This window comes from Euleptes europaea, chromosome 2, assembly GCF_029931775.1.
Source record: "Euleptes europaea isolate rEulEur1 chromosome 2, rEulEur1.hap1, whole genome shotgun sequence".
NCBI classification, from domain to species: domain Eukaryota; kingdom Metazoa; phylum Chordata; class Lepidosauria; order Squamata; family Sphaerodactylidae; genus Euleptes; species Euleptes europaea.
Window position 1 is genome coordinate 19,273,752 of NC_079313.1, and position 11,946 is coordinate 19,285,697.

Below are 11,946 nucleotides of genomic sequence, written 5' to 3' on the forward strand. Positions count from 1 at the left end.
TCCAGTTTCAAGAGCTCTTGGGGGATGGGAAGAAAGTTAAGCCCCAAGTAGGCAGGGCTTGTGTGTGAATTCTACGCTGCTCATCCGTGTGCCCCTTTGCCTTTAAGAATTGGAGGCACTCACTCTTGTTCTTTCTACATAACTGGAGCAGTTCCATGTTTAAACACACTGAACTACCCCTGTCATGTCTAGCTTGGCCCAAAAGGAAGGCAGTGAATGGAAGATAACAAAGAGAGGAAGAAATTGTATATGTTTCACAAGACCGATTGATTGTATCACAATGCATGTGGTAGCCAGGATTGAGGCCTTGAACTAAAAAAAAAAAAAGCAGATGAAGGGGCGAACTCAGCGAGGGGGTAGGGTTAGGACCTGGTTCTTACAGATACCACTTCAGACTACAGGTGGCTCCACACAGGACCATCCCAAAAAACTTTCTTCCACATAGAAAATGGCATTTCAGGAGCTCTTAAGAACAGGGAGTCAGACCAGTCGCCCATTTAGTCCAACATCCTGTGTCACACAGTGGGCAACCAGTTTCCCTGGACAGCCAAACAAACATGACATTGGGCACTTTCACACATGCTGGATAATACACTTTCAATGCACTTTAGTGATGGTTTTCCTGTTCCACACAATGGCCATTTATGCTTGGTTATTAGCTGTGCGATCCAAGTGGAATGCCCTGTGGCTTTTTTAAAAAGAGTTTTTCATGATTCTTCCTCCCTTCAGGGTCACCCTGAGGCTGCTGCGCACTTGTCCCACATTTCCAGGAAGCTCTTTTATCACGATTTTAAATTTTGCCCCAGGCCCACCGCGAAGCAAAATCAGTCAAAAATCGTGAATAATCTAAGCTTTGGGATTCTCTGCTCACAGCCCTCTATTGCCCACTCTTGTTTCCCCTTCCACTCCTCTTTCACCCAACCTTCCTCCAAACCTTCCTGTTGACTCCCCCGGAAGCCATCTCCTTGTCTATCCTTTTTCAAGTCTGAACCCCACATGCCCCCATTTCAATAGCAGAACAGGGGAATTATTGCACCCACTGCCAAGCATGATCCCTTTCGTATTCCTCAACCCTCACCTACCAGCACAGATAAGGCATTTTATTAGGGTGTGCGGTTAGGTTAGCTACCATTCTGATTGGATCTTAGCACGTCATTTCTCCTGCTCCCTAATCGGTTTACCCCATCATTTCCCCCCCAGTATTAGAGGTTTGCTAACATGTTATTGTTGGAACATTGTTAGTTCTAACAGGGAATGCTTATTGATTCTAATTCTACATTATTCTTCCGCAGAACAAACACTTCCGTGTTCCCTCAATTCTTTTTTTAAACTTTAATTTTTTAATAAAATTCCTACTTTGCCGATATACCAAAGTTTTGCTATAATGAAACGAAGGTCCAGGTGCATCTTTGGTGATAGTGTTAGGGGTTGATTGTCGAGTCTTTGTGGAATCGTTCATCTCCCAATCGTGGAGGAGAAGCGAGCACATGTTTTTTCACCTGGAATATATTATTTGTTTTATATTAATTTTATTAGCGCTGTATCTCTAAAAATGCACTCGTTTTAAAAAATTGTGAACTCAAGCACTGGTTCAGTAAGCTTGGGTGCGATTCTTTGGTTTGGCAAATTACATGGCCACTGTATTTTTGCCGAAAAAAGGGGGAAGGGGCATAGTGAATGACGTAACGTGGACAGCATTGCTGGTAATCACCCCCAGGCAGGTAGAATACTACATGATTAGGCATTTCAAGCATAAGACCACCCCAATCAGCCTCAGACTTCCTCTGGTGAAATCACAGCTACAAATAGTTATTTTAAACTTCAGATGAGAAAAAAGGGGATCTAGCGAGCGGCAAAATCTTCCCTGCATAAATGGCCAGTAATATCTAGTTGCAAAGTGCATTGAAAGTGAATGGAAAGTGCATTATTCAGCATGTATGAAAGTGGCTATAGAGGCTAAGACCCTCCACCATGCTGTCTCTTGTTCAGTGATTTATTGCCTCTGGATGTGAGGTTCCTTCTTTTAAGTGACCTTGACTAGTAGTCATTGATGGACCTATAGTGAGCATAGAATATAAGAGGTACCTTGCTGGATTAGACCAGTGGTCGATCTAGTCCAGCATCTTGTATCACACCAATGATTTGCTCTGCATGGCCAACAAACACAGCACAGAGACCAAGGCCTTCTCCTGATGTTGCTTCCTGGTACCACCATTAGAGGTTTATTGCCTCTGGAGGCTCCCTTTAGTCATGACAAGTATTAGCCAACATCTAGTTTTCTACGGACCTGGCACTGTTTTGTATAGAAAAGCATTCAGTCACGTGACATCCCACACACACACACAGTGGTACGGACTGGAAGCAAGTGTATCTCCCCATATGCTATTTGTGAGAACTATAGGTCCTAATCCTGGCTCCTGTATCCGTTCAGCAACAAACCTGAATTTGCCTTAACATGTATGAAAAGGCCCAATGAATTTTGTATTAAATGAATAAAAACGAGCCCCAAGCTTAATTCCTTGTCCAAAAGTCCATCTGCTTTGATGATACATTGGTGCTATGGAATGAGAAAAAGCAGGAGGGAAGAGGAAGAGGAAAAATAAAACAATTTGAGGTTGACATACTCTCAGTACCTAAGATATCAGCCTGGGAAAGCTGAAGACAAACACAACGTTCACAATATGCTTTCTAGTGAATTGGGTCCACTTTCCACAGCCCATGCTCAATCTCCACACAGCAGTTGCAGGGAGCTGCATTTTAAAAGCAGACCGATTCTTCTTGGGACTGTGGCGTAAGTAGGGTTGCCAGCCTCCAGGTACTAGCTGGAGATCTCCTGCTATTACAACTGATCTCCAGCCAATATAAATCTGTTCCCCTGGAAAAAATGGCCGCTTTGGCAACTGGACTCTATGGCATTGAAGTCCCTCCCCTCTACAAACCCTGCCATCCTCAGGCTCCACTCCCAAAGCCTCCCGCCAATGGGGAAGAGGGACCTGGAAACCCTAGGTGTGAGGGGGGGGGCTCCCACCTTCCCCCCTGCACCGTTTTCCCAAGCCGAATCAGACCCTTGCAGGATTTTAAAATGCAGCTTGAGTAGTTGTGTAGCTTGAGAGAAAAGGATGATAAAACATGGTCCCCTGGATGTACCATTAATCCTACTGCCTGAGGTGGACCCTCTTTTTGCAGGAGCAGCCTGACCTATGGCTGGTGTGATATTTTGCTGTTTGTTCACTTAGCTCTGATAATGACACTACAGTTCTTCAGACATGATATATGAACCAAAAGCTGTAACTTCCGGCCAGGATCGAACACAGCTGAGACTGAATCAATGTACCTTGTCCCAAAAGCATCCCAGGAAGACCAAAATTTAGGAACAGCCTTGCTCAAGTCTTGCAAACTGAGGGCTGGGGCTTCTTTACAGAGTCAATCCATCTCATATTGGGTCTTCCTCTTTTCCTGCCGCCTTCTACTTTTCCTAGCATTATTGTCTTTTTCCAGTGACTCTTCTTTTCTCATAATGAGGCCGAAGTATGATAGCCTCAGTTTCATCATCATCTCTTCTCACCCGCCACCAATGTCAATGGAGAAGCATCCCTTGACCTCGTCCCATCAACATAGGTCCTCGATGTTGATTCAACACCATCAAGACCTGAAGGACAGTGTCCGACTGTGACATCGAGTCCAATCATACCTCTATTGCTTCTCCAGAGGATGATGTGGGTGACCCAGTGCCAGTCTCCCCAACTGAAGACTTGAAGCTCTACTCGGAGCAGCTTATTAGAATTGCCAAGGCATTGGACATCCCATATACTCAGTCAGATCCGAGATCTGATAATGGGGGTGCTCTAAGGATCCAAGTCGGGACGGGTAGCATTGCCCTTTATAGGAGCTTTATGGATTTGGTCTCCACAAGAGAATATTTGCCCCTGTGTGTGTGTTAAGTGCCGTCGAGTTGCTTCCGACTCATGGCAACCCTATGAATCAACGTCCTCCAAAACATCCTATCCTTAACAGCCTTACTCAGATCTTGCAAACTGAGGGCCATGGCTTCCTTTATAGAGTCAATCCATCTCATATTCCATGTTCCTATTATATGCATTTAAGGCTGACAATAAGGAAATTGAAATTGTTGAAGACTTTCTATTCCTTGGCTCCATCATCAACCAAAAGGGAGACTGCAGCCAAGAAATCAGAAGGAGATTGAGACTGGGAAGGGCAGCCATGAAGGAGCTAGAAAATATTCTGAAGTGTAAGGATGTGTCATTGGCCACCAAGATTCCCTATTACAATGTATGGGTGTGAAAGATGGACATTGAAGAAAGCTGATAGGAAGAAAGTAGATTCCTTTGAAATATGGTGTTAGAAGAGAGTGTTACAGATACTGTGGACTGCCAAAAAAACAAATCAGTGGGTCAAATCACGCCTGAACTGACCCTAGAAGCTAAAATGACTAAACTGAGACTATTGTATTTTGGTCCCATTATGAGAAGACAAGAGTCCCTGGACAGTCATGCTAGGAAAAGTTGAGGGTAGCAGGAAAAGAGGAAGACCCAACCAGAGATGGATGGACTCAATAAAGGAAGCCATGGCCCTCAGTTTGCAAGATCTGAGCAAGGCTGTCAAAGATAGGACATTTTGGAGGACTTTGATTCATAGGGTCGCCCTGAGTCGGAAGCAACTTGACGGCACTTAACACACACATTATATGCATCGAACAGCTTTGGACTTTCCTTTTGCATCCGTTCACCTCAACCACTGATCTGCCCCTATCACCATTAGAACTGCCTGTTCTCTTCTGCTGATGTAGCCATTGATCCCTGAAGTGGGTGGAAACATCTTCATCTGGTGTCTCAGCTGTGACCATTTCATCTTGAGTAACTCTGCTAGGAGTTTAGTCTCTTGACAGATTCTAAACCCCATATGGTATTGCTCTCAGCTTCACTGACACACACAAACCCCCTCACCATGTTAAGGTATGTGTCCAAAAGGGTATTTAAAAAGGTAAAGGTCCCCTGTGCAAGCACCAGGTCATTCCTGACCCATGGGGTGATGTCACATCCCGACGTTTACTAGGCAGACTTTGTTTACGGGGTGGGTTGCCAGTGCCTTCCCCAGTCATCTTCTCTTTACCCCCAGCAAGCTGGGTACTCATTTTACCGACCTCGGAAGGATGGAAGGCTGAGTCAACCTTGAGCCAGCTACCTGAAACCAACTTCCGTCGGGATCAAACTCAGGTCGTGAGCAGAGCGTTTGACTGCAGTACTGCAGCTTACCCCTCTGTGCCATGGGGCTCCTGTATTAGCTATCCAAAAATTGGTGCTTATTTTCACTAACTGTAGGTTCCAATGTGCTATAAGGGCTCAAAAACTCCTACGTCTTATGGCATAACTGCAAGGGAAACAGCCATGCATAAGGGGCCAGAATGTATTTCTTCAAAGGTCTGGTGGTGGCATTCACCCTGCCACTCTTCTGGTATAGGATGTCATTTAGAATTACCAAAGCGTTGACAAACCCGGACCTGAAGGCAGATTGAAAGAGGGTTCAAAGAATCCTCTGCATCCATCTGAGCCTGGAGTTGCCTCATCAGCACCTTTTGCAAAGTAGATTTCCTCCTGAGACCCTGGAGAGCTGCTGCCAGTCATGTTTTGCCTGCATTTTCAGCGACCTGTTTTATCTCAAATTTGAAAACGCAGGGAAAGCGCGGGGGAAACGCAGGGGGAGAGCGAGGAGACCTCTGACGATCAGAAACGGCCTGCATAATCAACCCAAAGACCCAAAGTTGTTGGAAGGGTGTCTGCGAGGGAAACAGCCATGCATGAAAGGCCTGAGTGAGCCTCAGTGTATTTCACTGGATTTTGCAAGCTGGGTTCACCACAACGTATTCCAAAGAAAGGTTTCTCCATCCCGTGAGTGGCCCACAGTCTTATGCAACAGCTACAGTATTTTGGGTGTTTGGGGGACATTTTGGCAACTCCAGATACCCTTGAGAGCCAAGTTCAAAGTGAAGGGAGCCTCAGAAGAATAATTCATTGCCTCCTTCCTGCAAGACAGGGAGACAGAGCTCAGCCCCTTTGTCAAAAGAATCGGCAACATTCTTAGCAGCGTTAGTTTCCTTCCAACCCTTGGGCAGACAACTTGCCTGCGCACGCAGAGATAGGTAAGAAACGCTCCATTCTAACGTACTCTTCTTCATCATAATTTCTCCCCTGTCGTTTGTCCTTCTTTCCAACTGCTTGGAATTATAATTTTCCTGCCTTCTGCTCTCTGTATATTTTCTGTTGTCTTTCCTCTGCAAGCCTTTTTGCTTTTGCCGGCGTTGCTGTTTCCCAGAGAGAGAGAGAGTAAATTAGTAGTTCCTTTCCCTTGAGTTTTGCTAGTGTACAATCCAGGTAAAATTGTAGTCATCCTGTTGTATTGCAGTATGTTCTGGGTTTTTGTGTTTTTTCAGAGCTGATTTGTCAGTTTTTTTTTTTTTTACTTAAAACGCAGTTGCAGCAAACCAAGATTTTCCTGTTGAACTCCTGTCAACAGCTGCTCGGAAAAGATACAGTATCCTGAAATGGTTCTAAATTTCTTGGTCACAGCTAGATTGGTCAAGGTATAATGATGGAAACCAACAAACCTTCCTCACAAAGCAAGAAAGGTTAATTGAAATTCAGGATCTGTTAAGATCAGTTAATAGTTCTGACGGGCGGAGGGGAGGCATTCGCTGTGATAGTCTGTTGTGGTAAAAGTTAAGAGGAATTATGTGGCACCTGGGAGATGAATTACATTTTATTCCTTTTGTAGATGAGACATACTGCCAAATTGGAACCAATTTATGGAGACCCTAGCAAGGGGCATCAAGGCAAGCAATTAAGCAGAGATGATTGGCCATTGCCTTTCTCTGCAGAGTCTTCTTTGGAGGTCACTCATCCAAGTACTGACCCTGCTTAGCGTCCGAGATCTGAAGAGATCAAACTATGCCATGCCGCCTATCCACCCACATGGGCTAGGACCTACCTCTGATTTGATTTGATTTATTGGATTTATAGGCAGCCTTTTCCTGGCCAAGCCAAACTCAGAGCGGCTAACAATCTTATTAAAACAATTTAAAACCAATCCATAGCTATACAGCAATAAAATATACATTGAGAAAATTCGAGGGGTCGCTGCAAAGCAGGTTTAGCAATATTAATTAAACAAAAAGTATTTTTGAGATCTGACCTACTTGGGAACTGTAATCATATTGTGCATGCGGTCCTCTTGTCTTTCTCCTCACCATGTCTTGTTTAAATCAATGTGTATCTTCCTTTTTTTGGTAATGACAACTTTTTAGATACCAACTGGTTGAATTTGTCTAATTTTGTTTTTGATATTGTCCATAAACACCCTGAGATTCCTGTGTTTCTTTTGGGTGATTTTAATGCAAGAATTGGTTCCAACCCCTTGTTTTGGGCTTCTGCTCTGGGTCTGATTGACTCTGAACCTTTACCCCCGCAGCTAGGTTTCCCCCACTACTCACAGGATACACGCTCTAATAATGCGTGGTACAAACTAATAAGGTTCTGTATTGCTCAGAATTTGTTAACTCTTAATGGCTTGATACAATTTCCATCCTCTCATTTTTTTACATTTAACTCCTGTCAAGGGAGAAGTGTTATCGACTATGGTACTTGCCATCCCTGTTTTTTATCCCTTGTTAAATCTGTTATTGTTGATTTTCGCCCGGAAAATCCGCTTTTGCTTTCCTTGGGCCATTAAAATAAAAATGCTTATTTTCAAGAACCATTAGTTGATTCACAGTCATAGATGATTCTTAAAAGAATCAAGTGGTCTGAATCCTTGGAGGAGTCTTTTTCCTCTCTTCTCTATTCTGAGACACTTCTTACTCAGAGAATTATGATTTTGAATTCTGATTCTCACTTTGAGATACTTTTGTCATTTGCCCAGACTGAGCTGCTTTGCTCTTCACTGGCGGAGCCTGTACGGACCGGCTCTCCCAAGCCATGTCCATGGTTTGATAAAGAGTGCTTAGAACTTAAAAGACAACTCAGAGTTTTGTTTAAGGATCTTTGTTTTGATACACCTTATGACAGATTAGGTAGTTTTTTCACCTCTAAAAAGCAATTTCAAGATTTAGTTACGAAGAAGAAGAAAGCCTATTTCCATCACTTATGGTCTCAGATGCTTCCTTCTCTTAAATCTCAGGATAGTAAGACTGTTTGGAGGACGATTGTAAATTCATCCAAAAACAAGTCCCTATTTGAAGCTGATATAGCCCCTCAAATTTGGGTGGACCATTTTTCCAAACTTTTAAATTCATATAGCAATGATGCACCCTCTCCTTAAATAATTATACCCCCTCACATCCCCAGATGGCCTCTCATTAGAGAGGAGGAAATTATTAATAGGTAGTCTGAAATCTTGTAAACCCTGATGGTCTTTCTGCAGAAGTTTTTAAGGAGTTTATTGACTGGTGGGCACCAGTTCTTGCCAAACTTTTTACATCTATTGATTTATATGGCATTTTGCCAGATTCATGGCTAAATTCAATAATAATTCCACTCTACAAGAAAGGGGATCCTAAAATACCAGACAACTATCGCCCTATTAGTCTCTTATCCGTAACTGGCAAATTATATGTGAAACATCTAGAACAGCGATTGCGCAGCTGGGTAAAGGACAACAATATTATTGGACCTGAACAGATTGGACTCTCTAAAAATAAATCAACCTTGGACCATTGTTTAACTTTGCTAACCCTGGCTGAGAAGTATATGAAAATTGGCACGAAGAAACTTTACGTTGCCTTTATTGATTTAAAAAGTGCATTTGACTCAGTTATAAGAGACAAACTCTAAGCTAAGTTGAGCAATTTAGGAATAGATCAGCGTCTTTTAATCATTTAAGGAAACTTCTCATTGGTACATTGTGCCAAGTCAAATTTTCTTCAAATGGTTTTCTCACTGACAAAATCCCATCCAACAAGGGTGTAAAACAAGGGTGTGTTCTTGCCCCCCTTCTTTTTAATTTATTTCTTTCTGATCTGCCTGAAGCGTTGGAGTCTGTGGACGGCCATCCTCCCAGATTAGGTGGCAGAGCAGTGCCTTTCCTTCTATATGCAGATGTTACGGCAATTCTATCTTTTGCCAAAGTTGGCCTTCAACGTTATTTGATGGCCTTTGAGAAATACTGCAATCTTAATGAGCTCAAAATTAATTATTCCAAATCCAATGTTATGGTTTTTAATAGAAACTGGGTCTCCAATAGATGGCATATTGGTAAGAATAAGATCCAACAAGTTAAGTGTAATAAATATTTGGGCGTTACATTTAATTTTAACCTTCAATGGGTAACTCATAGGAGAAGGTCTATTAATTTGGGGAAATTGTCTTCCAATCAATTAAAATCCTTCTTTTTTTCCAAAGGAAATCAATTTGTTCCTGCCGCTGTTAAAGTTTTTAACTCTAAAATTTTACCTCAGGTTCTTTATGGGGTTCCTATATGGTTTAACGCTTTTAATCGTGAAATGGAGGTGATTCAAGCATCCTTTTTTAGAAAAATTATGGGCTTCCCAACGTGTGTTTCTTCTTATGCAGTGTGTTCTGAATTAGGATTAAATTTAATTGAAACTAAGGCATGGGTGTTAATTATTCGTTCTTGGCTTAAACGGTATTTTAATACTGATGATGGTTCGCTTCTGTTTTTTTTATTAAAGAAAATCTATAATACCTCTTGGGATCATAAAATTCGATCTAAAATAAGATCCATTGGCATTTCCCTGGAGGAGTTAACTTTCTCCTCGGACGTTTATATTTTTAAGACAATTAAACAGAGGCTTTTAGATATTGAACTTCAAAAAATGCAGCCTTCTCAACCCCCTGTCTGTTCATCAGCTATACTAAAACTTAAGAATGTTGTGGGATGTATCCCCCATTATCTATACAATCTTGATAGTCCTAGCCATCGCAGAGTTTTTTCTCTTGCGCGAGTAAATGCCTTTCCATCGAAGTTGTTATATGGAAGGTTTCAAACTATTCCTAAACATGAACTGAAATGTGAATGTGGCTCTAACTCTTTGGACTCAATCGAGCACATATTGCTAGATTGCTCACTATACGCGTCGGCTAGGAAGAAATGGTTAAATACTTGGATACATTCGAAATACTATCTTCCTAATAAAATAAAATGTCAAATTGTATTGAAAGATACAACAGTAGAGATCACTGTGGCGGTGGCCAATTTCTTAGTCAATGTATTAAGAATGAAAAATTTGGGAAACTCTATGTTATGATTTTATGTTTATTTTAGCTTTTTTAAGCTGAGAGTAGTATTTATACTGGTTTTTTTCCTCTTTGTAATATTGGACATGCCATTAAAGGTTTATTGATTGATTGATTGAATAAAATATACAGCTATAAACAGTGTTAAAACCAGGTGCCCAACAATAACATAAGCAGCATTAACAAATACCATTAGCGGGAACAGGAGAAATGAAGAAAGGAGAGGAAGGGGAGGCCAGCCAGATGGAAAATGTTGCTGTCCTCCAGGCAGTTTTGTTTAGTGATATGTGGTACTGTGGCAGTTAACGTCCTATAGACAGTATTGACCTTTTTGTAGCTGTTCCCTGAGGCTGTTTCAGGTCGGGAAAATAACACGGGGGGCCTTAAACCCTATGGGTAGGGTTGCCAGGTCCCTCTTCACTACTGGCGGGAGGTTTTGGGGGTGGAGCCTGAGGAGGGTGGGGTTTGCGGAGGGGAGGGACTTCAATGCCATAGAGTCCAATTGCCAAAGCGGCCATTCCAGGTGAACTGATCTCTACCAGCTGGAGATCAGTTGTAATAGCAGGAGATCTCCAGCTACTACCTGGAGGCTGGTAACCCTTCCTAAGGGGCTTGGATTGTGGGTAGTTTAGTGGCAAGCGCCCTTCCTGTCCTCCAAAGTTTCTCTATAGGGCTGAACTGTTAGGGTTGCCAACCTCCGAGTGGTGGCTGGAGATCTCCCGCTACTACAACAGATCTCCAGGAGACAGAGATCAGTTCCCTTGGAGAAAATGGCTGCTTTGGAAGGTGGATTCTATGGTATTATACCACATTGAAGTCTCTCCCCCAAACCCCACCCTCCTCAGGCTCCACCCCCAAAAACTCCAGGTATTTCCTAACCAGGAGCTGGCAACCCTATGGATTGTAGAGCTTTGGTGTTTAGAGAGCCCCTTCCCTGTCTTCCTCTCAAAAGATAGCAATGTGGTTTTTAAATAGGGTTGCCAGGTCTCTCTTTGCCAACGGTGGGAGGTTTTTGGGGTGGAGCCTGAGGACGACAGGGTTTGGGGAGGGACTTCAACGCCATCAAGTCCAATTGCCAAAGCAGCCATTTTATCCAGGGGAACTGATCTCCATCAGCTGGAGATCAGTTGTAATAGCAGGAGATCTCCAGCTAGTACCTGGAGGTTGTCAACCCTACATTGTAGTCCCTCCCCCTCCCCAAACCCCTCCCTCCTTAGTCTCTACCCCAAAAACCTCCCGCCGGAGGCAAAGAGGGACCTGGCAACCCTACTCCATGCCCACTTTGATTTACGCAGTCAAGGCAGCAATGGAAAAGAGGGTTAAAATGAAAATGTGAAAAAGCCTGTCTGTTCCTTAATTCATGCTTCACACTACACTTTCCATATATGGCTGCATTTAAGGAGATACTTGAGGGGCAACGATAAAAACAATTAGCAACATGTTCTTGCACATCCTCCTCTCTCCTTGCAGTATGTAAATAAGGAGGTAAATGCATCAGGCTTGAGCAGCCAGGCTACAATGGAAGAGCAAACAGTTGTAGCTTGGAGCACTTCCCACTACTATGAAAGTATTGATAGATAGGGTTGCCAACCTCCAGGTACTAGCTGGAGATCTCCTGATATTACAACTGATCTCCAGCCAATAGAGATCAGTTCCCCTGGAGAAAATGGCCACTTTGGCA